Source organism: Rhyacophila brunnea, unplaced genomic scaffold, assembly GCF_057557595.1.
Source record: "Rhyacophila brunnea isolate RB1 unplaced genomic scaffold, BYU_Rbru_1.0 scaffold_3, whole genome shotgun sequence".
NCBI lineage: Eukaryota > Metazoa > Arthropoda > Insecta > Trichoptera > Rhyacophilidae > Rhyacophila > Rhyacophila brunnea.
The window spans coordinates 44395146-44421173 of record NW_028232965.1 but is presented as its reverse complement, the minus strand read 5'-3'; the positions used below and the strand labels follow the sequence as shown (position 1 = coordinate 44421173).

Below are 26028 nucleotides of genomic sequence, written 5' to 3'. Positions count from 1 at the left end.
GAAAAATTCATCGAAAGACAATTCATCGAAAGATAAATGCAATTGTTATTGATCGAAAAAATATAGTGTAACTTTTAAACCTCCGTATACTCTAAAATAAACGGCAAAAAACTACGAGTCGGGTTTTAATTTAGAGGTATGTACAGTAAATGATAAAACCTACTTTAATCGCATACAGTCTGGTTCCCGCCATCGTATTTATTTTTATCAATATTGTATTATATTAATAAACATATTTAATCACAGATAAAGAGCTAGCTAAGCGGATAGTTGCATATTTTTCCTTGTTCATAACCTAGAAAATAATAAAATGGTGGAGATTACACTTAAAATATAGTGATGTGTCGCTAATACATGCATGAAAAACGTCAGCCAACTGATCCAAGGTACATAGCTGAGAGATCAAGGGCAACGGCTCCCGGATTTCTTATGTAAGTAAATAGTATTCATCCAGTAGTATGAATGACGAATTTGTGTGTGTCAGGGTATGGACCTAATAGGTTGAGCAAGTGGCTGACATCCATTTCTCATAAAAAACAAAATCTGTTAATACAAACCTCTACTCTGTGGAGGTCTATATGATCCTATTAGGATCGGATACGCTCGAAAGAAAAAAAAAGTATGAATGGCGCAAAATATAAAATTAAAAATCAATCGAACTATTTATAAGTACTTCCAAATCCAAATCAAAAAACGCCTTACATGGGTTGTGATCTTTTAAATTCATTTGAGTTACAAATGAAGTGAGAGTTAAGGCATTCAATAGGTGGCTTTTTAAAAATATCTTCAACTGTCAAGATACCTAACTAATATTGACGACCTCAATCATATGGGATCTTGATGGTGGTCTATATTTTGTTGGAGAATAGTACACGAAGAAGAAGAATGACATGGACTCAGTTATGTATGCTTGTTTAAGCTTTAGATACGAATAATATAGGCTGTATAAATCTACTGAGTGAAGCTTAATTTGTGTCAAATTCAAAAAGTATTGTATTTCAGAATTAATGCATAAATTTTACAGGTATTAATAATTATTAGTGCTAAAAATTTATTTAAATAACTATTTTTTCCACACAAAACCTGCGTTTTTTTTACATAGATAGAAAGTCATTATTATTAATAACTAACTATTATTAACAACATTTGAGATATGAAACTATAAATAGTATTTAATTCTATAGGTTTTTTAAAATGAGTTTTGTCAATAGTTATTTTAGTTGTAACACCATTATCAAGACTAATAATGGTGTTAAAACCGAAATAGCTATCAATAAAACCCTTTTTAAAAAAAACCTGTAGAATTGAATATTATTTATATTTTAATTTTTTTAAATGGAATTCTACCAAGTAAATGCTAATTAACATTTGAGATACCTAGTTCAATAGCACTTTAACCGATCTATTTATTATGATAAAGATATTTAATTAACTATTTTTTTTTATTCAACGAATAATTCACAAGATTTAAGAATGTGAAATTGTAATTATTGAACATACGTAATTTTGAAAACACTCATGAGAAAATATATTAAAACCAATAGAAAAAATCTTTTTGAAAAAAAGTAAGACACCCTGCAGGAATCGAACCTGCGTCTCTTGGGTATCGCGCCCATGCACATGGACTATTTTCTCAGAAGTGTTTTGTATGTAATGTATGTTCAATAATTAGAATGTAACATTCTTAAACCTTGTGAATTATTCGTTGAATAAATAAAATAGTTACTTAATTAAAAATTATTTGTAAGTTCAAGTAACTTACAACAAAAAATCTTGGAGTGATCCGTGACGTCGGTTAGTAAACCCCAATGTTTACGGGCCGCACAAAATTGTGTTTTTGCTAATTACTTTTCAAATGCAAATTAACACGTTAATTGCAAAATTAATTAAAAGGGCCCATAAGCATTGGGTTAAAGTAATACCTAATTTGATTTAAAATACAAACGCCGATCGCTAATAGTTCAATTTTGACAATGCTTCATAAAGTATAGTATATAGTAAACTCTACTAAGTAGAGTATTAAAAGCCATTAATTAAAATTAATCGTAATCAAGTATGACGACTTCAGCATAGTGGTCTATGTGTATGGGCGCGATACCCGCGAGATGCAGGTTCGATTCCCCCGGGGGGTGTCTTAATTTTTTCGAAAAGATTTTTTCTATTGGTTATAACATATTTTCTCCGAAGTATTTTCAAAATTATGGATGTTATGTAAATAGGTAGTTATTTTATTTGAAATAAAAAGATTTTTCATTATAAGTATCTAATTTTATATGTTATATTATTGAGATACTATATTCCTTATTATATTGTATTCCATCATGTTAGTTTAAGATTATGTCCATTCGATGAATAGTTGTTTTCGATGAACTCTCCTCCTCGACAAGGTTATTCATATCTACTCAGTAAAAGGCCGACCGATGAGTGAATATTCAGAATCGCTTTGCCGTCCGCAGTTTTCTGTATATCGACGAAAGAATTACTATGTATGTATTCAAGGAATCCGTTATATTGAGGCCGTACGTACAAGCTCATCATTTCTTGTGTTTAGAATACAAAACGTATAATATACAAATCTTTTTCTATCGCTTTGTTTTTGTAGTCATTTTTTGAATACGATTATTTAAGAAAATTTAATCATTTGCATAGAATGGGTTTCAGAAATTTTATAAAATCGAATTTGTGACATTTATAGTTACTAAAATCATCTACAAAATTGATTTGTTGGTTTAATTTTAATTATTTAGAAAAATAACCTCTTACAATATTTTTATTCATCCATTTCTTTTATTCAACGAATAATTCACATGATTTGAGAATGTAACATTCCATACATTGAACATACATAACTTGAAAACACCCCATTAGAAAAAATAACATTTGAAAAAATACGATGCTCGACGGGTTTGAACTATTATATCCACTGGTATTGTGCCAATATGCTTTAACCAATTAGGCTACGAGCCTCCTACCTAATTGCGATAATTTAAACTAGAATATCCTACATGAAATTATTGCGTTATTATTGACTACAGGTTTTTGTGTTTTAAATCAAGGAATATTAATTACCTTAATTACTAACCGACATCCGGTTCTCGCTAAATGTTTATTTATAACGTCTAGTTGAACTTGCTAACAATTTTAATAAACCATTTATTTTATTAAACGAATAATTTACAAAATTTGAGAATGTAACATTCCATATATTGAGCATACATAACTTGAAAACACCTCAGATATAGAACATTAATATAACAATTATTATAATATTAGTTAGTTTAGTACTAACCAAACAAATAAATGAAAAGAAAAAAATATTAAATAATATAGACATTGACCATAAAACGTTTAAAAATACTAACAAAGAGTAGTAGAAAAACTTACAGATATCGTTCGTCGCAGTAGCAAAATGGTTTTGGTTCGGTTAGTTTAGTTTTAGTAGATAGAGTGGTAGAAAAATAGTTTTAGAAAATATCTCGAATGAGACGTAGAAGTATTGGAAAACCGCATATTAAATTTACATATATTACTAGAAGAACCGACTGATTTAGTTGCTCGTAAAAGGCAGAAGATCAGATGAAAGGGAGAGGCATATCAGCTGTGGACATCTACGTCTTAAAGAGGATTTCCAATAATCATCAATAAAAAATATTTTTAGACAACAATTATTTCATAATAAAATGATATATTTTTATAAATTACAGTACCAATGAAACAATAATTATTGTTATTAAACTAGATTTCATTAATATATTAGAGAAATTTCAAAATGGTGCATATTGTTTATCTGTTCTTCCATTTTGGATAATAATATATTCTTTATATTATAAAGTACTGAGATTTGAATACATATAATATTATTATGGAAATGCTCACGAATGACAAAAACATATTTATATAAGTTTCAAAATAATATCTAGGTATTTCATGTTATGATTTTAAAGTCGGCCTCAAAATGATGTGTCAATATTATTATATAGTCACTGCTTCATGGTTTGATATAACATTGTGTCACATAATATGCAGACGATACTTACAATAAGTGTTTCTAATCCACATTCTTAGATATTCAAACAAATAGTTACACCATTTAGTGCTGGCTTTATATAGTTAAATGATTTAAAAAATATTTGTATATACATATTATTTATAAATGTAATAAAAAAATATTTTAATAAATTAATTGAACTGGCGTTTACGTTATATAACTCTATTATAATAGTTTTGAAGCAAAGTCATTTTTGTTAATTCTACTTTAATTGAATCATTTACGTTAACAGCTGTTTAGGGCTATAAACTCATATTTGGAATTGTCATCTATATTATAGTTATTGTTTTTATTATATTCTATATATAAATGACCGTTCCGACGATGGGTTAATACCCGAAACAGCTGTCAATTAAAGAATGCTCAAAAATAAATTTATTTCAAGACCATTAAACTCATTTTAAATGAAAAAAAGTGTTAAATGCTATATGTTGTCAATTTATTATTAATGCACTAAACATGTTTTCCCACTTAAACATATTAATATTGTATTACAATAATTAATGTATTTGGCAGAATTTTTGGTAAAGTTTACCTTATTATGTTTGCACGTAAAAGCTTATTTTCCCTGAGCATAAAAAGGGATTGAATGGATCTATAAACGGATAATATTGACTTAAACAATATTAAGGCAAAGATACGAAGTGATGGTTTCGGTGGAAAATGTTTTAGAATATAAAAGGAATATCAACACCATTAGCGTTGACAGTGCTGGCAAGATTGCAAAATGGCGCGGTTTTGTTCGCGTTCCATTTTCAAAAATTAATTCAATTTTCTATTACGGGATATTAATTTCAGAGCGACGCTAAAAAAAATGTTCTGTTTGTTCGACGAATATGAAAATTTCTTTTGTTTTTCATGTTTGACAGCCCGCTGTTTTTTCCAAGCAAACATTTTCTTCAAATTTGTTCGTTTACAACTTTGTATGGTATATCGTAATAAAATTATGAGTAATAATACAGTATTTTGCTAGCGCCTTACCTTAAAGATAAATGGCTGCTTTGATATTAAATGCCTGTTCCACCAATATTTTTGTATAAAGGTTAAACTCCCAGGAACAGACGACGGCTAGTCAAAAACATTTTGTTATATTCATACCAAATTTCACATATCCATAATATTTTTAATTGAGTAGGAATTAAATCTCTTGATAATAATATAGATTCAATAGGAGCCAAGGGCATAACAAATCTAATACAAAATATTTTTGTTGGGATTAGAAAGATAGACGTCATAAATTATTATAATGAAGTACCTACTTACTTAGTTAATTATATATAAGTAAATTTTTTTAAAATATTATAAAAATATAAAATAACATAACTATCAAGAAATAGGCGGCATAATTAGGTTTGAATATACGTTTTTTGTTTACTGGGTGAGGACACTAACCACTTAACTATTGACTTAAGTATTTTGTTTGCGAATATTTATAATACCTACAATATTATAAGAGTATATTATTTAGAATATCCGAATGTTGGATGTGTTTAATCTCAACCCAGATTTTTTTTATTAATACGTGTGTTTTTGTGGGGTTTCCGTGTTTTGTTTATTTTTTTTATTTAAGAAAACAAAACATTTTAGACATAACAAATCAAAATTTAAGACATTTACAACATGAGATTTACATTATAACAAAATATTACCCGCGCAAGAGAGATGAAGAAAAAAAATAAACAATTTTAAATAGTAAAATAAAATTTTATACACAAAATATACAGCATACCACTGAATATATATATAATATGTCTTATACCGTCAATCAAAATATTTTACATTACTAAAAAAATAAGCAAAAGTGCACTAAACTAAAGTTCTGGTGTTTACAATGACGATGATTATGAAGTTTATGATGCAGCTGTACTGAAATAAACCATGTTTAGATGATGATCTTTTGATCGAAGCTATTTTTAAAAGCTAAATTTTTTTTATTCAAAACAGATAAGTTCAAGAAAACTAGCCAGATGTTTCGAGAATAACAGTTTGATCTTAGCTAATGTTAGAATATCCATTTATATATTTTAAAATGAATTATACAAAAAAACACATAAATCGATGGAAGAACATTACATTATTATTATTAAAAAAATATATGATTTATGATAATAAAGTAAATTTTCTCATATTATCCAATGTAAGATTCAATGTATATTATAGAAATGATTATATACAATTATTTACTCTATATTACACGTTAATAGGATTTTATCTAATCTACTATTTTATACACGGAAAATAATGAACAACATTATTTTCTAGTTTAACGTTCCACAAAAGTGTTCGAAGGTTATAATGATTTGCTGGAGTTTGTGATTATACACAGTGACCAATTATCTCTTAGTATAAAAAAATATTGATTTTAGGAATACAATTATTTTTTCCAACACGATTTTTATGGGAAGTTAAACAATCGGAAGACAAAGAAACATCTCATTATTTATTTAGAATGGACCGTAAAACGTTTTGTTTCCTGGAATATATTTTACTGTGAAGCTGTAAAAAAAGACCATGCATATTTCATACTTAATCGTTTAGAATGTTTATTTGATAGAACGGTTTATATAATAAAATCATGAATATAGCTGACGGTGACAGATCCGTTTTTTTTATATTTAGAAGTATATTACTTTTCGCATTAATTATAGTCTGGATCAAATAGAACCAATAAAGGATTTTTTATGCAAGGCGTATTTTTATTGATTTAGTCACCATTAATGCTAGAACGAATACCATACCGTCATAATTATAATATTATAATTTTAAAATTGATAAGCTTGTATTACTGTGTTTCATCAATAATCGTACTTATTTATATTTACGTTCAGTACATTTGAATAAACATTGCAATAACATGCGATATTATTTATCCCGTGTGACGTTGCTTTTTTATTATTTTTTATTAATAATTAATTAACTTAAGTGACTTAGTTTTATCTAGGTAACAAACGAATTATGTGTGCAAAAAAAAATATTGATCCGACTAATAATTGATACTATGCAGTTTTCCAGCCAATTAAAATTCTATACGTTAACTACTTATAATCATTAAGGGTTCAGTTTAATATATTATAGAGCATGTACACGTTCATGAAGTACTTGCACAAATAGTGTATTTTAAACTATCGCGATAATAACTATTTACATATAAAAGTGCTGACTGTCTCGCCAATCTCATTGTTTAAGAGTAAGCGAGAAGCGATGTTGTTATTGTATGGTACTATTTGATAAGTCGTGAAATTTGGTTAACCTCAAAGTGAGTAACTGCGGGATGTATTTCGTTTTTCACCGGCAGGTTCACCAGTATCATTCTACTGCGCAGCCACAGATATTGCACAATCCAATTATCACGTGAAAATATAGAAACTTTGAAATCATGCATACAATCTAGCAATTTGCACTATAATACATGTTTACACGTGCATTTTTTTTTGTTATGAAGACAATAATACATACTGTTAGCAGTTAATCCATGCACGTGTAAACGGAGTATTAGGACTGTACAATTAAATTTATGAATGACAATACAACTCAGATTTCGAGAGATCATAGTTTATTATAGATATAATTTTCTTAAATAATCAAAATCTCGTCATATCTGTGATACAGTTATTTCAATCTCCAGTGGAGGTTGTATCAAGGGATTTTTATTTTTACAGGAAATGAATGTTAACCAATTGTTTAACTTATAAGATCAATATTTTGAGTTGAAATACACATTGAAAAACAAGATGGGAATTTTCAAGACCTGCGGGTCTATTCTATACTTAACAACCGCTAAAGTGATAAAATGATAAATATTATCAAATTTTGGGTAGGTTTGTATCAACATATTAGCACTTATTGTAACAATTACGTAATTGTTATAATAAATGCTATATTTTAACAGCACTTCTCTTACTGCTGTTAAAATATAGAATTTATTGCAACAATTACAAACATCTTATTGTAATTGTTACAATAAGTGCTAATACTTTGATAGAAACCTACCCCAAATTTGAGAATATTTATCAATTTATCACTATATGACTTTAACGGTCGATAAGTATAGAATAGACCCACTGGGATTAAAACCCAGGACCCACGACATTATAACTCTGTTGCGTATTCACTCGACCACTCTAGACATATAAAACAGTAAATAAATACACTACTCAATTGAATTCAGAAAATGCAAATTTGGCAAATAACTTGTTCTTTACGTTAGATATTATGCACTATTGAAATAAAAAATATAAATTTAGCAAGTGCAATATAAAATGATTTTTTGAGATCTTTTAGAATTTTAAGCGTCTACTTTTACTTTTGATGAAACTTGAACTTAATGAACAAAATGAAATGACTTCATTGCATAAAATAACCGAATTATCAATGAAGTGTGCGTACAAATTTTCAAAGTTTTTGAAGGGAATGGAGAGGTTGGGGGTGTCAGCTGGGAAAACTTTCTAGCCCTTTTCAATCGACGGCATTTAGCATTTGTGAATCTTTCTAAGAATCACCCTCGGATGCTAACTTTTTTCGTTAAATGAATGAGCTTATATAACTCACGGCGAAGCCGAAAGTCCGCCTTTGTACCGCGAAAGATTTATTGGGTACGTCTTGAGGAACACAATGGGGTCCCGTGAGTAGATGAGCGAGAGATACGAGACAAATTGAATTAGGACGGCCCTAATTAAATCTACAAAGGTTTTTATAATCAGAGAACATTATTTTTTAGTTGTTTTAAATAATTCTCATCCTGAAATTATTGTGTAATACGTACCTACGTCTTTTTTACAACGTTTTCATTAGCTCGTATTCTTATTTGTTCGGTGGTTGTTTATCCATGTTTGTTTCTTTTTTTATTTACTTCATATCAAGTACAAGTTTGAGTATATTGACCATAATAATTGAACAGAAAATTTAAAAACGTTGTATATAAATAGTTCTTTTTATCTTGTAATAATTATAATGTAAGAGACTATAATATTATTATGTGTGAAGAAGGAAAGTAAAAGAATAATATGGCTGAGTTTTTTTAAGCCAAAAAGGTGTAAGGGATGTTACGTGAAGGGTCTAGGACGACTTGGCGCCGGGACTACTGGACGTCACGCAATTCGAAATTAAATAGACGTTAGGTACTTATAGGTGCTTTTAAAAAGATATTTAATATTAATATTTATATTTTAATTATTATTTAATTATGATTTAATATTGGCGAGAATTTAAAAATGCACACGTAAATAATGATTTAATCGTGCATATGTATACGTTCCAACGAAAAAAGAGTTTTTTATTTTATATAAAGCCTTAAAAACGTTACGTTAAGAGTAAAATGAATTAAAACTACTAAGTAGTAGATAGAAACTGATTAAAATTCCTCGTTTACGTTCTGTCTACGTGTCTACGACAGTGTGGCGTCCAATTGTTCTGGCGTCCAGTTGTGCCATTCCCTACGGTGAAAATGAATTATTTATGGGGGTAAATTATTTAGAATGCTGACTTCAATGTTTTAAAAGTGCGTCAGAAGAAGTTATTCCACAACGATATCACAACTATTTGTCGAATGACCATTTAAAATATCAATGTATATTGTTATAAGAACATTATTTTAATAATAAATAAAATGCAATATTTAGTACTAATCCCAATTTTTTCTTATTTTAACTATCAACTGAGTAATTCTGTTAACTGTCAATTCATTATTTGATAAAATAAACATTTTTAGGTTATGAAGGTTTGCATATTAAATTCAGCATTTCTAGCCCTATTCTGACCATATCAATATTTTCTAAGCTAAAAAAGCGAAAGTCACTTTTGGGTAAAAATTAGTAATTTATAGATAATATTGTTTAAAAGAGTTATGTAAAGTGTTCCAAATACGATGAAGCTACGGTTATTCGTTCGTAGGGTAGATGGTGAAAATTAATATTGTAAATTATCGTTTAAGTCCTTTTAGCTAAGAAAATCGATGCTGGAGAAAGAGTGTATGGTAACAAAACTGCTAATATTATTTATATAATAACAATAATTCAAAGAAATTAATTAATAAAATAAAACCTGAAGGTCGTAAATTTAGAAATATAATGTTTTACACTATTATATTCATCATTTCCATCCCTACGTAAAGTAAATTATGGCGTTGCCAAAACTTGATCATTCTAAACCATTCGTACAACCTCCTTTTTAGGGGTGAAGAGACACGAAGAATAAAGAATATGAAAAGAGATATATTAAACATTCTTATATCATGGCTGTAAATATTCAGATATATGCGTATAAGTAATATTATTCAATGGATATTTAAAAAAAATCAACAGTGTGTGTCAAAAAGTAGAATTCAATCTGCGATTATCTGGATATATAGAGAGCAACATTAAGATTAGATTATGTCTGATATTAAAATCATATGGGCCTCCACAGAAGGAAGGTTGTATCAACAGTTTTATTTGTTTTTATGAGAAATGGATGTTAGCCACTTGTTCAACTTATTAGGTTCATACACTGGGTCAAAACACTCGTTGAAAAATATCATGTGTTTTTTTCTGTGCCAGAATTCGAACCCGGGACCCACAAAATTATAGGCCGGCATGTTACCCGCTTGGCTATAGTGAGCGTAGTTAAATATGGTATTATACTAAGATGAGATCATACTAATGGTATCATACAAAGGTTATAGAGTATAAAAAAATGTTGGCATAGAATATAAATACATCAAAATAGTTTAATTCAATTTATACAATGTAAACCATTATAGACAATATTATGATCTGATCAATACGTTATGAAGATTTTTTTTCAAAAAAAAAAAGTTACAAAGTAAATAATTCAGTGAGAAATAATGTAAGAATAATGTGGAGTGGAATAATGATGAAAGACTTTTAATTTACAGTATGTGTCATATTATAAGATTTGCCATGTGTTTTATATCGCAATATTATCTGGTTCCTAGAACGTTGGCAACCTATCGCTATATGAATAAAATACAATATTTTTTTTGGGATTGACACATTTAAATTTTAAATAACTGCTGTTTATGCAATATAAATGATGAGTGATACTTTCAGCTCATTGGTCATGGCTTAGATAAACTTGCTTTTGTCGATCAGCAACTTAAGTCGATGATTTGCTTCGTAAAGCATTTATGTGACAAATAACGAAGCTTTGGGATGGATTTCAACCCTGTGATAGCGTGTATCCCCTTGGAGCAAAAAGTTGCGTATCAAAAGGTTCCAATGAATTTTGCAAGCCTTTGTGAAGCACGTTATCTCATACAAATAATTCATCGAGTAAGAGTAACAAAGGTCTTCACGTTCAAACAAAATATAACGACGTATAGGTAAGGACCCTCAGTAAATATGATTTACATAATACATTGCAGTGCGTAGACGTGTATTATGTTATATATTAAAGCGAAGAGAAGAATTAGAAATTATATGAAAAGAACCTTTTACCTAGGTGTATTAGTTAAAACAATTAAAATATATAATACACACCTTAAATAAAGGTATCATTAGGAAATGTGTCACAGAAAGATTGATTAAATTATGTAGCATAGAAGATTGATTAGATGATAGCATGTATCCTTTATTTCTTCGTAATTAATAAAACCACTCTACGTGAATTTATAACAAAACTATCAGTAGTTATATTGTTGGTCGACTCTTTTATTACTAAAAATAGATTGTATTGTAAAGTACAATTAGCTACATTAGTTGACTTAATACCTGACAATATAAATACCGTTATTATAGGATATTGGTTTAATATTTTTTTGTATTAAGGACTAAATGTAATAATTTTTTTTGAATACATATGCTTTAAAAAACTACTGGAAATATATCTGTAAAATTCTACAAAAAACACATGTATATATTGCTGGTTTCAATAAAGCTACCAACAAAGTATTATCCTTGAAGATCCTATACTATGTACTATAAATATCTAAGGTGATTTTGAGAAATGGCCAACTCACATCGTTTGTTATTATTAACAAAAGGTGAGAATCAATATTGCTTACATCAACAGAGAAAACAAGATACAGTGTAATATAGGTATTGTATATTTTTATTTGATTATCCTATTATAAACTATGCCTAAAATAAGGCTTATGATATCATTTTTATAATTATTTATCATGTTAATAGTAAAGTGGTCTAAGACACCGTACATATGTCAAAATAAATAAATTAATTATGATAGGACACAGCGGATTTTCTTAGTAAGACATTTTTAATAATGATAATACAAATCTAAAATATAGAGAAAGATAATGAAAAATCCACCGTTCAGATCATAGTAAAATCACCATATCTTACAAAGATTATTATAAATTTCTGCTAAGAAAATAAATTACGTATAGAAGGAGACATTAGCCGTGTTAGTTGTAATGTATACTCATCTAAATAAATGAATACGATTGAAACACATACTATCATAGCATTCTAAAAAAGTACATAGTTAGCACAGTTAAGATTATGAAAAAAAATCATTCATAGATTAATCATTATACAAAATTAAATAATAACAAAAACTTGCGATTTCGTCCTCGTAAAATAATAGATAGACATTTTTATATAAAATGAAGAAATATTCTATTATACACATAGATACGACAGTATCAAATTCATCCGAGCACTCAAGTGAGAGCATGTGACCGACAACGGTTGGATACCCATAGCTCACCACACTACTCCACCGTTGTTATTTCATAACTTTACCTACTCGCAGTAAATTTTTACAAGTGTTTTATTTTCGAGAATTTTTATCCGGTCACTTTTTGACATATCGTGATGATCGTACTCTACGAAATTGATACCAGCAACGTAGTATATAAGTTTTAGTTCAGTTAGTTTAGTCCTTTAGTCTTTGAGTTGCGATTGAACAAATAGATAGAAATACCCAGATAATTAATAAAAAAAAAAAAACTATATTTTTGCTTAGGTTTTGAGGAATATTTTGTTTTATTCTTTAATTAATTTATTCTTATATATTTCCCGTTTTGAATTCATTGTGTTAGAATAATCTAACCTGAAAAGATATTCAGATATGTACATATAATATATTATATATATAAGTATTTCAGATAAACGTTAGTTTCAACAGTATCTCAGATCCGGAAATATACTAAGCCGCTGCCGGGTGGCCTGCGGAAATAAAAACTTATGTATCCTGGTTTTGGTCTTTCTATTTTGCATGAATAAACTTTGCTATTCATGTTTTTCGGTGCGTTTTTTGAATGGAAATTTATTCTGTGATCCCTAATACAATACTGACTTATTGAGAATGTATTATTCTCGGAAAAAATTTCGTTCCGAAATGTTAGTATTTATATCTACAACAGCGATCGTCCGCGACTTCTTCGGCGTACAATACGAAAAAATATACATGACGTATTTATACACAATGCAAGTTAGATGATACATGGGTAATATTATGATTTAATGTTCGGTATCTAGAGTAGGCTTCTCTACCCGCTTTACATAATTTTGTTGCAGATTATTGATAAGTAAATAATTTTTTCAACTTTTAAGCACGTGCTCATATTGTATAAAATGCATTGATTTCAAAAAGTTACTTTTAATGTGATTCGAGATTTAAGGAAAGAGTCTTTTGTGAGTTAGTATAAATAACGCAGTTTACAAACATTGAAAATTTTAAAATATTGTTCCTTTAATTTGTGTGTTCTAACCGAACAAACGTATAGATAAGCAGTTCCAGTTTTATTATGAGTATAGATTTTTACAGTGTAATTGGTGGCTGCATGGTAAAAAAAACTCACATATGAAGGCGTGAACCAATGACAAATTCACAATATTTTGTTTGTTTTTACCTAAGTATGTCATTAAATTCTGAGAACAGAATTAATATGCTAAGAAAAAAATCTGTTAAAAAGGATGCATCAAATACCAACAGTAGATTTAAGTCCAATAATAATCATGCAGATTTTATATGCTTTTAATTTAAATGCTTGTATGAAACCTATTTAATTTCTTGTGCAATATAAGTATACTTATAGGTATATGTAATATTACTTCTTTTATAATAATTAAATATAATATAAGAATAAATTAATATAACATGAAATTTCCCATGATGAATATATTTCGACATGTTCAATAAAATTTTAATAACATATTATACAATATGCTACTGTACAATATTATGAAATGCTTGCAGTAACTGGTGGACTGATCACAGCTTCTAAATTCATAAATTAATGATGAATTTCAAACAAATTGTTTATCGATAACTATTCATCGTAAAAAAGGTATGTTTAGATACCTCCACTTAGGAGATACATTTACCCTTTTATTGAAAAAAAAAATGATAATATAATTATATACAACAAGATAGCTGGGATTTAATATAGCAAAACTCGAAATAAAAAAGTACCTACGCAAAGAGTTTGGAGTTTAATAATAAAGAAGCCTTATAAATTCAGACATCACAAAAGACGAAAAGATATCTGGCACTCAATTTCAAAAAAAATATTCCTAAATGTTCACAATAAGAAAATCATGTTCTAAGTACGTATACAATTGCTTAATTAAAATAATAATATATTTTTCAAATTGTATGATGAAGTATTTATTATACGTGTAAGCAAACATTATGAATAATTTTACATTTAAAAGGGTCAGTTGCATAAATATAAGCATCCCATCACCATTGTTTACTACGCACTGAATATGCAATCTGTTTCTGTAACTACGGAATCGTCGACGGAAATATTTAATGAAGGCGTCACGGGGCCGCCGCAGTGTGGTGTGACCGCGTCTTTACGTCGTTCCGGTAGCGTCGCGTGAGACCCTGCCCTCGCCCCTTCCCGCCAGCCCTAGCCCCCTCCGCACTTCGCAACCCGCCATCGATCGTATGCCCTTAAATAAATTACACTTTTGGTTTTACGATGTACAATACAGTAATGTTCCTGTATTTTTATCGACCGAAATGGCTCGGTGGGTACGTTACACGTTCGGTGGTCGAGTTACATTCGTCTAACGTCCATCTTAATGCGGGTTTCCTTCACTTTTACTACGAAAAAGCAACGCCGGTAGCAAAAAATATAAAAAATGGTCTATTTATAGTTTTATTACTTTGATTCACAAGAAAATCATGCATTGTTTAGTTAATAGTATGGATTTGTAAGAAATACGCGATGAGACGAAGGTGACCTTAAAATAATTGAGATTATGTAAATAAAACGAATGATTTTAAGCTTTATAAAATTTAAAAGCTTTTAAAAAATTTGATGTATATTTGAACTTAAATAGCGAAAAAAAAATTACTGTCAAAGATAGAAAAAAGCACTCTATTTAACATATATAATATTACCATGTTTGATTACAAGAAGATCAAATCGGCTTCCACATCATAGTAGGCGCTGCATCAAAAGATTTTTGTGTTTACAAGAAATATAATATGTACTTAAATCAGCCATTCAACATGTTAGGTCTATTTTCTGATTAAAAATACGCATTGAAAAAAAATAACAGTATTTGTTGAGAGGGTTCGAACTCGGGATCCATGATATTATAGATCGGCACGCTAACAATCGGCTATCGTCGGCGTTCTCGTGCAGAGATTCGTCATAATTTAATGTATCGTTCTCTTTACGCAGATATGCATAATATACATTTTCTAAATTGTTTATATACATTTTCTAAATTATTTATATACTTATATTATAATATTATAAATACATTATAAGTTTATATAATATGAATAAGGCTACAAAAGGCGTAAATGATAATTTAGAACATTACAATAAGACAATTTGAAAACGGAATTTTATTGCTTTCGTCGTGTATTTTTCACTAAATACCCATCCAAAATAGTTTTAAAATTTTTGCAACATAATCTTTCGCTGACGTATTATTAGAATGCTGAAATTAAAGAAAAATTAAATTAAATTTATTAAAAAAAAACAATTGTTTGCTATAACGATCCGAGAGACGTAAACACCATTGCTATGTAAGTGAAGCAAACGCCATATTATTATTAATAATGATTGCATTAGTAGCAACTTTTTTTGAATTGCATATACATCGGTAGCAAACTTCACACCGTAAAGGTCTTTCAAAAACCGCAAGCTTTTTAATACAATTCTAAAACCATTTATCTCCACAAATTATTAAATGGCAAGATATTGGCAAGTAAAGTTAATCTTTAAATAAACATGATTATTTAAACAATATATTATTATTATTATCAATCATTTTATTATATTTAATTTTGTCTATGTTTACATTTATTTTGAATTCGCAATCATAATATTCAATTTCACTTTATAACTGAATAACACTGAATAAAGCATTACGAATCTTTCTCAAGCTATCTTATTAAAGTGAATAATTTGCAATGATGATTCCTAAAATAATAATTTTAATAAAGTAAAATACTGCAAGCATCATAGCACCCGCTATGATCGAATGGAAAATATCCACTTTTGAAGATGTGTGTTTAAAAAATCTATACTGTTTTAATGTGCTTGGATCCAGAGCATGGGGCTAATAAGTTAAGGAAACGTCTCATGCAATTCATGTAAAATAATCTGTTATGAAAGTTGTTTACAGAGCCAATGTAAAAAAACATACGGAGATAATTTATTCATGGGAAAACGTATTTATATGACAATTTATAAGTGACGCCTTTTTGGTTTAGTAAACCCTACTATTATCATTTATCAAAATTATTTTTAATACATAATTAAGACTTCTTGTGATATTATTTATTTATTGAATTAATCATTACAAGTTTTAGTAGTACTGTACAATCAGTAGTTGTACGCAAATGATAGTTTATTTATTATGTATGTGTTTTAAACATTGAGTTTACGTAGACACACGAATAGTTTTTTACAAGTACGTAGGTACTACTAGTTTTATTCACCAGGTGAATTATTCGATACGTGAAAGACATCTGTTGTGAACACGTGTGGTAATAAAATTTCCCGGCTTACATCATTTCATTTCATTACTGTGTACGTACAAAGAAATCACACCGACTGCGGAATCGATTGAAATCTATCTTTTTGTACGTCTAGTGGCGTACAAAATAAGGAATTTTGCACTAGGATAATAGACAAAAAATGTGGTATTGTAAAAACCTAAGTTTGCTTGTTGAATACAGTTTTTATTGTAAGTATACCATATTATTATAGGTATTAAATATAAAAAAAGTTATAATATTAAATGTGAACTTTACGATTGAAATGATTCATATGTAACAGAGTCGATTAAATTAACTTTTTTCAACCTTCAGTAAATGAGGTCTTGTTGAGCCCAAACAAAATACACCCACCACTTTATATGTCCTTAGTACTGTATAGTGTTTAAAAGATATTCACGTCAGAATACAACTAATATTGTATTGATATATAAAGAATAACGTAACAAATCCAATGTTAGAAAATAATAATGTATTTTTCATACATAATAGTTATATTATTGTATCCATAGTCTCTTATCAATAATATTGTGGTGATATGAAAACTGAGCTTTTGTATGTTTTATTAAAATTAAATTATTTTACAAATACTTTTATCAATTTAAAGGTAAAAATATTAAATCGTTAAATTATCAAAATAATCGTTTTTATGTTTTTTTTGATGCGTTGATAGCAAAGTTTCAATAATAAGAACTAATTTGAGTGAGTAGTATAGAGTATCGTTATTTACATCAGGGTTGTAATGAAAAAAGTTGATGAAATTTAAAGATAATACGAGAACAAAAATAATACAATGCTATTATAATTGAAGTGCTACCCTCTTATTTTTCATATAATCAATGTCAGAGTTTTGACAAATAAGTAAACATTAGAAACTAAATATTTAAATAATAAATAGAAACTCACCCTGGAAGTCATATTATTCAGTAATCGGTAGGTGCAATGATAAATTTTATGTCTAGATATATATTTATTTTTTTAATTTACGGAAACTATCTTATTTGAGAGTATCGTCTGCAGTAAACAAAACTGATCCATATCATTATTAAATTATATTGAATAATAAATAATTGTTGGGGATAATTTACTTCAATTAATTTGAAGTATTTCCACTAAAAATTATTAGTCACACAATTAAAGTGAGAAGCCACAACTATGAAATATGAAAAATATTTTTTATTAACAAATGGTGAATATTATTTGATTGCTATTTAAATATAGAAAAAATAAAAATCCCCAAAATAATATTTTCATGTTTTATGTAAGTATGATAATTTAAAATATAACAAAGGATTTTTTAATGTAGACTTTTGACGATTTATACGCCTAAATGTATTATTAGCGCTTAGGTATCTAATGATCTATTAGGTAGAGTTTTTTTTACAAATACTTCAACTATTCATATTTTGTTTGTGATATTTTTTATTGTGATCTTTGACTTAAGGCGAAGTCTTTACTGAGCCTTTTTTAAAGAGGCACCTAGCGAAAAAATACGAAGCTTGCAATTTGAGACATTTTTTTTGATAATTTACAATTTCAACTGTATTAATGAATATATGTATCTGAAATCATTAAAAAGAAAAATATTTTTTATTTTAAGTCAAAGATAAATTTACAATTGCAAAAAATGTAATAAAATGTGAATTTGTTGAATCGGACCGTACCCTATCATTACGTATATTTTTGTTCATATTTATTATTAAAAGAAGGATTTCAAGTTATACACATTTATATTTTTTATGAAAATCGATGTTTTTAAAAATATATATAAAACATATTAAAACTATGAATTAGTCAAAAATTTCTTAAGTGATGCCTAGAAAACTTAATAAACTAAATTTTATTAATAAATATGACCACAAAATAGATGTGATAATAGGGTGCGGTCCGATTCAACAAATTCACATTTTATTACATTTTTTGCAATCGAAGTTTGTCTTTGACTTAAAATAAAAAATATTTTTCTTTTTAATGTTTTCAGATACATATTTATTCATTAATACAGTTGAAATTGTAAATTGTCAAAAAAATGTCTCAAATTGCAAGCTTCGTATTTTTCCGCCAGGTGCCTCTTAAAAAAAGGCTCAGTGAAGACTTCGCCTTAGTTTTTACATACTCTATTGTAATAATTTATTATATAAGTTAGAATTAATTGTATTCGTTGTCAGTGTATATTTACCATTAGTGAGTGCAAGTAGTGCACGAAGATGCCGAAAGACAAAACCCGGGTTGTAAAAAACGGATCAAATGAAATAATACAAATTTATATCTATTAGAATTTAAATTCAAATTCCATTAAGTACCCTCAGTCAATAGTAATAATATAATATGACAAATAGTGTTAAGCAGATGAAAATATTTTATAAACTCTATATAAATTAGTATTCTTTGTTATGATTCTCCACAGATAGGAATTTATGTAATATGATACGTTCTCCACTTAGTTAACTTTATCAAGTATATAAAACAAAATTTTACTTTTAAGTTTCCAATGCTGTGAGGTCGGTATAAAAAGAGCCTTATAAAAATATGGTGAAAAGGGACAGCTGAAAAATGTTCCAAGTTATAATTTCGTAGAAGGATAAGAGTTTAAGAGATTAGTAGGCAGCAATTTGTATTCCAAGTTTTGATAATTATGTGTTTCTACTGTTTTATTTTTTTATTTCTATGAATCCCGAACAAATTATGTAGCCATGTTATATTGATTATTTTTATTTACAATAATGCTGCTGTTATCTAAATGTTTATTTTAATCTTTGTTATTTGAATGTATTTAAGAAATGATAATATATTTTTCATACTTTTAGTACGCAACTGTATTTAGATTTCAAACCCATCTTGATCCCCTTTGGGAAGAAATTGAATTGATTTTCGCGTCATGCAGTTCTGAACAGTATATTGAAAATACACATTGTATCGCAAGGAATCTGGGTTATTGAATCGGCGATGATTATTTTTCGTACAAAAAATATATATTAAGCTACTCTTTACTTCAATATAATAATATTTTAATAGCTTTATTATATACATATACGAATTTTATATTTACCTAATAATATTTATGTATAAAATATTTATAAAAGAGATACCAAAACTATTTTTCAAAGTCATTGCTACTGTAATAAAATAAAACAAACAACATAGTGCTTTGATATTGTTATTATAAACAAATTATCTATCAACTAAGCGATTAATATTTTGCCACACCGTTTAATATTGATAATGGTATTACAATCAAAATGGTTGTCGATTATTAACTAATTTAATAAAATTTCATATCATTATTCTACAAAGAAATTGCTACCTCAATTAATATTATTTTACTGCTTAATCCAAAGGATACATAATATAATGTAAAGTATGACACATTATAATATGTTATTGTAGTTTAATGTATGGAAATTTGTATCTATACCTATTTGGTTGCGGCATGTCTAAACTATTTTAGATTGTCTTAAACTATCAATAAGCCCCTGATAATTCTTGGTGGAATCACACATTATTACAAATAATAAAAGCTTTCAAAATATTTTGTTGTTTGTACGTCTTATTAGAAGGTTATTATTTTATAATTATAATAGTATAATATACCCAACAGTGGTTTAAATCTAATGAATATTTTTGATTGGTAGGTAACATATAGTTTTATAACAACAATATTTTTATACACTTTATGTTGATTCACAAAATGTCACACATTATATATTTCACTCAAATAGTGTGTATCATAATAATTGGGGAATAAGTACTATATAACTTGTAACTAAACATTTTGAACGTATTTGTTATTTTACATATTATCTAATACACTAGTTGCATATTTCATTATAATATATTTGTGCTGTGAATTCACGATTTTTTAAAAGTATTAATATATCGTTACTTTAGTTGTAACTTATTAAAGTAAAATTTGTTAGGTTTCACTAAAAAAGTTTAAAAATTTCAAAGTCAAAATTTACGATATTATTTGATAAGAGTAAAAATGTGACTAAGTATAACATATTAAAGCCGTTTGATAAAATATTTCAATACCTTCTGAAAAAATATATAATCTTATGATAACTTGTAGAAATTTAATACAATCATTTATTTCTTTCTTGACGTAATTATAAGCAAGAAACGTCATAAAAATATGTCGTTAATAATCTGTATGTATTTAAAAAAAATCTATTATAATTTCATTGTATAAGAAAGGTGCCGCATTTCCATTATATTACTTTAAATTGCGCTATTAACCATATAAAGCTATATAATAGATAACACGATTAATTATTTACGTACCTATGTAAATAATAAAAATAATTGAATAAGTATATGTACATAATCTGAAAACATGTCAAAAGCGAGTACGCTAGAAAAAAATTTGGACTTCGGGCGGGACTCGTACTCACATCCATTGGATTACAAGCAACCGTTTAATAAATTGAGTCAACGACGTTCTATCTGATTACGACAAAATTAACTAGTAGTATATAAAACTGAAGCGTTTATCAAATTAAAGATTTTTCTTATAGGCTTGTTTCTCAGGTATTTTCAAATTATGTATGTTCAGTAAAGAATATTATATTCTCAAATTTATGAATTATTTCTTGAATAAAAAAAATGTTGATGAATTAATAATTGACATTAAATTGACTTAGGTGTAAGTGAAAATATTATAGCATACGCGACAGAGTATAAAAATATAACTTTTGGTGATAAACGTAGATACTGTGTTCAAATGATATAAAACATTCATTTGGTGACGAAATATATTATTTGGTTATAAAATATATACATAAAACTTTACTTACCATAACAAACAGCTCACAATATAAATCACATTTTTATATGATAAAAACGTTTGTTATTTTTGTTGTATTATTATGTTGGATATCAAAAGACTTTTCAAACACTTTTCCTTTCATGCCGCGCGAGGTGTTGGCGCCGAACAGTTATTCCCTTTTATTTCCCGTCATTTTCTTTATGTCACTTGACGTGTTTGAATAATTTATGTGCCACAACCCGAACTATGTACGGCCGAGGCCAAAGTTTTGTCCGCGACGATTACATGACCCGAGGAGTGTTGGTGTCACTAAGCCTTGTCCCTAATACCGACCCTTCCGCTTTAAAATCAATCCCATTTTCGAAAGCGTCTAAGGTTTCCACACTGAAAGAAAAACAGAAGCACGGTTATATTATATTGGATTACAACATGTAAAATAAAATATGTAGTGTAACTCGAAATGATAATATCAATAAAATATCACTAACCACTAATTTAGATTAAAAGTTATTTAATATTTTGCTATTAGTATTTGATATCAAAACTATAAATATATAGTAAATGGTTATATATTTTTACCTAACCTAACCTTAGTAATTTACGTAGTTTTCAATTAAAAGTGTAATATTTTATAAACTGAGCAGTTTAATGGTGTTAAAACACATTATAACTAGTTTATAAATTATATAATTTATAATGATTAAAACGGATTTATTATGCGTTAAAAATATCCATATAGTAACAATCATAATTAGCAATAAGTTGTATGGATGAAGTAGTATACGAGGGTGGGTCAATAATTCCTTAGAAAAAAGCATTAAAACAGTTTTTATTTTTGTATTTTTTTTTTATTTCTCAACATAATCTCCTTGGAGCTCAATACACTTGGTTAGACGTTTCTCAATTTTTTTAAACCGTCAGAAAAATAAGTTTTCGGAAGGTCCTCAAAATAAGCATTTGTCCGATCGATGACTTCTTCATTTGAAAAAAAACGTTGTCCACTTAGCCATTTTTTTAAGTTTGGGAAAAGGAAAAAGTCACTGGGGGCTAAATCTGGCGAATACGGTGGGTGGTCGACCAATTCGAACTTCATTTCTTCAATTTTAGCCATTGATCGTAAACATGTGTGAACACGGGCATTGTCCTGATGAAAGAGGATTTTTTTCCTGTTTAAATGAGGCCGTTTTTCTTCAATTTTGTTTTTTAGCTGGTCCAGTAAAGATGCATAATAATCCCCTGTTATTGTTTTTTCCTTTTTCCAAATAGTCAACGAAAATAATTTCACGTGCATCCCAAAATACAGTAGGCATAACCTTACCAGCTGATTTTACGGTTTTCGCCTTCTTTGGACATGGTTTGCCTTTGCAATCCACTGCTTTGACTGTTCTTTCGTCTCGGGAGTATAGTGGTGTATCCATGTTTCATCTACAGTCACAAAGCGACGAAAAAATTCATCCGGATTGCGTTGCATGAGCGACAACAGGGCTTTAGAGGCCACCACCCTATTGCGTTTATTGTCGACTGTGAGCAAACGCGGCACCCATCTTGCAGAAACTTTTTCATGCCCAATTTGTCACGTAAAATAGAAATGACGCTACCTTTTGAGATCCCTGTAACCTCAATTATCTCACTCAACTTTAATCTTCGGTCACTTAACACCATATCGTGGATTTTATTGATCATTTCTGGTGTAGTCACCTCTACAGGACGTCCTGAGCGTGGTTTATCCTTTGTTGATGTACGACCACGTTTAAATTCATTTAACCAGTTATAAATAGTTGCAAGTGAAGGAGCAGATATGCCGTGAACTAAATCCAACTCATTTTTTATTTCCTTTGCTGTTAACCCTTTTATATTAAAATGTTTAATAACAGCTCTAAACTCAATTTTCTCCATTTTCCATTTTTCCATTTTCCACAAGCAAATTTTTTTTTTAAATGTACGAGAAACACACAACAACCCGACCAATCTGATTGAAACTTCGCAGCATACTGAATCGGTAGTGCCGCTGCATGAAAACAAACCGCTTACAGTACTAGTCGCGCCACCTGTTGGCTTTTCTAAGGACTTATTGACCCACCCTCGTAACATGAATATTATGTACTAAAAATAAGAATTTCATTAAATATTAAGTGTGATTATAATGAATTTGATTTCAGTATCAGTAGGTTAGTATTGAGTTTAATGATTTTAATAAAAAATATATTATATTGTGGTAACACATAGTTAATACGCAATAGTTATTTAACTGAAATCAATACATAATAATGTATTTAGTAAATTATATTTATCTGTTGGGACTATAGATAAGACTATATAAAACCTAATCCAAGTTATTTAACATACGATGAATAAAATAAGAATATTGATTTAGCTTCTTTTGTAAACAATTTTGATGCTAACTTTGGAATATTATTTTTTTCATGAAAATATTTATAAAAAATCTATTCAATTATTATTCACAAAGTGATACAAACATTTGCGATATGTTTTATTAATAATGTTGAGAAATATTTGGTTATTTATGATTTTGTTATCAATGAAATATTTGGTATAAAGATATGTTTTTAAAATAAGGTAAAACACAATTTCTCATAAAAATGTTGAGACTATCATTGATATTATTTAAAAAAATATGAAATTCTGTATATTTATCAAATACAATGCCTCTACATTTAGTTAGTAATATCGTTAATCCAATGAGCGCCTGCTTAGTGAATTTAAAATCAATAGCGCGAAGTTTTTATAGCATTCGATGATGTTTCAAACCAATTGCTTAAAAAATTAAAGTTACTACAATAAAATATATGCAGTGTAAAAAAAATGGTGCATTTTTTTAGTTAGTGAGTAATACAATTAATAGTTGTCAGTAAAAATTGAAACGCACTCTTACCTTGAATTCACCATTAAACTTAGTTCCGCGATATTTCACCAACGTTATTTATAACCCCGCTTTCAATTATTTGATGAAAGCTTCAACACAAAAGCCTACTAAATTCTTCGCGCAGTTTTATGATGCGTCCGCTCAGATGGGCGTACCTCAATATACTGCTATACTTGACTGTATTGGCGAGTGAAAAGCGCATGCGCATTCGAACAAGTGTTTGCGATATGCTTTTATATTTCTGCACTTGTCTTTCGTTCTGTCTCACTTCAGAGCTTTTGTTTGTTGGTGCTGTATGCAAGGGTAGTTCTGGCGGCGCTTATCAGTTTAATAAGGGATGTTTGTTATGCAGATGACGTAAAATTATGATGGCACGGCCTTAATAATTGTTGACGGCAAAATGCAAAAACATTCTCTCAGCAAATTGTCAAAAACACACCAAAAACATACATTATCATGATACTACTTAACTGATTAAATATATTTTTTTATCGCTATTATTATAACGATAAGAGATTTTGAAGAACGCACGAGCTTAACGTGTAAACACCATTTTTATCTATTGTCTTTAACTGATATTTTTATTTTGATCTATTTACATCCAAATTGATACATATAAGATATCGCGTGTTAAAAATAGATTTTTATCTGCAACTTCATAGTTTTCCGGGGCTTTGTATCCGTATGTTAAAACCACAGAACAGATAATAAATAGAATACCGATAGGCAATATTCAATACGCCGCATGGTGAAGCAGGCTTTTGAATGTGTGAGTGTCCTACGAAAATGAAGCACGCATTATGCACGTGCAATAGTGTGTGTAATACACCAACATTACATGAGCGTAAATGCATAAACCGAGAGCAGTTTTTAGTATTCGACGTAAAACGTATTCTTAACACGTATGTAAATTTAACCCAGATTCTTCCTTACTCGACTCGGTTACCTGCTATCGCCTTACCCGTTGTTTATTTCAGTTCCCAATATTTCTGAGTTCTCTGGTTGAAACATTATTTTACGGTCGCTGAGAAGATTTTAAATACTATTCCACAAAATGTTTAAATCTTTATACACAACAGTAGGGTATAATAAAAATACGTATTCCTCACTAATGCCCACTATTATTATTGTCTAATCTAATAATACTTGACTGCTAAGTATATTATGTTATACAGCCTTTTCATCATTTCAATACGATTTGATTTCAAGTAGATAATCTCGATTAAGATTTTGGTAAACAGATTTAATAGTGTAGGTATACCTGACAATAAGAAATTCAATAGAGAAGAGTTATTAGACAATCGAATAATTAATATTGAATTAGAAATATAAGCAGTGATTAACCTAGGTACATAGATGTAATACAAAGATCTTAATTTTCTTGTTTTATAAATGGATGTTTGG

At 28.4% G+C, this 26028-nt stretch overlaps 1 protein-coding gene across 1 annotated transcript in view; it reads right to left on the bottom strand.

Annotated features, from left to right (window-relative positions):
• LOC147068400 (potassium voltage-gated channel protein Shaw-like) overlaps window positions 1–24790 on the bottom strand; it is a 418216-nt gene extending 393426 nt beyond the window's left edge. Inside the window, exons 1-2 of the mRNA XM_085952982.1 lie at window positions 24634–24790; window positions 21769–22124 (exon numbers count right to left, since the gene is read on the bottom strand). The gene's annotated coding sequence lies outside the window, so the exon portion shown is untranslated. The remainder of the gene's footprint in view (window positions 1–21768; window positions 22125–24633) is intronic.
• Window positions 24791–26028: the final 1238 nt, after the last annotated feature.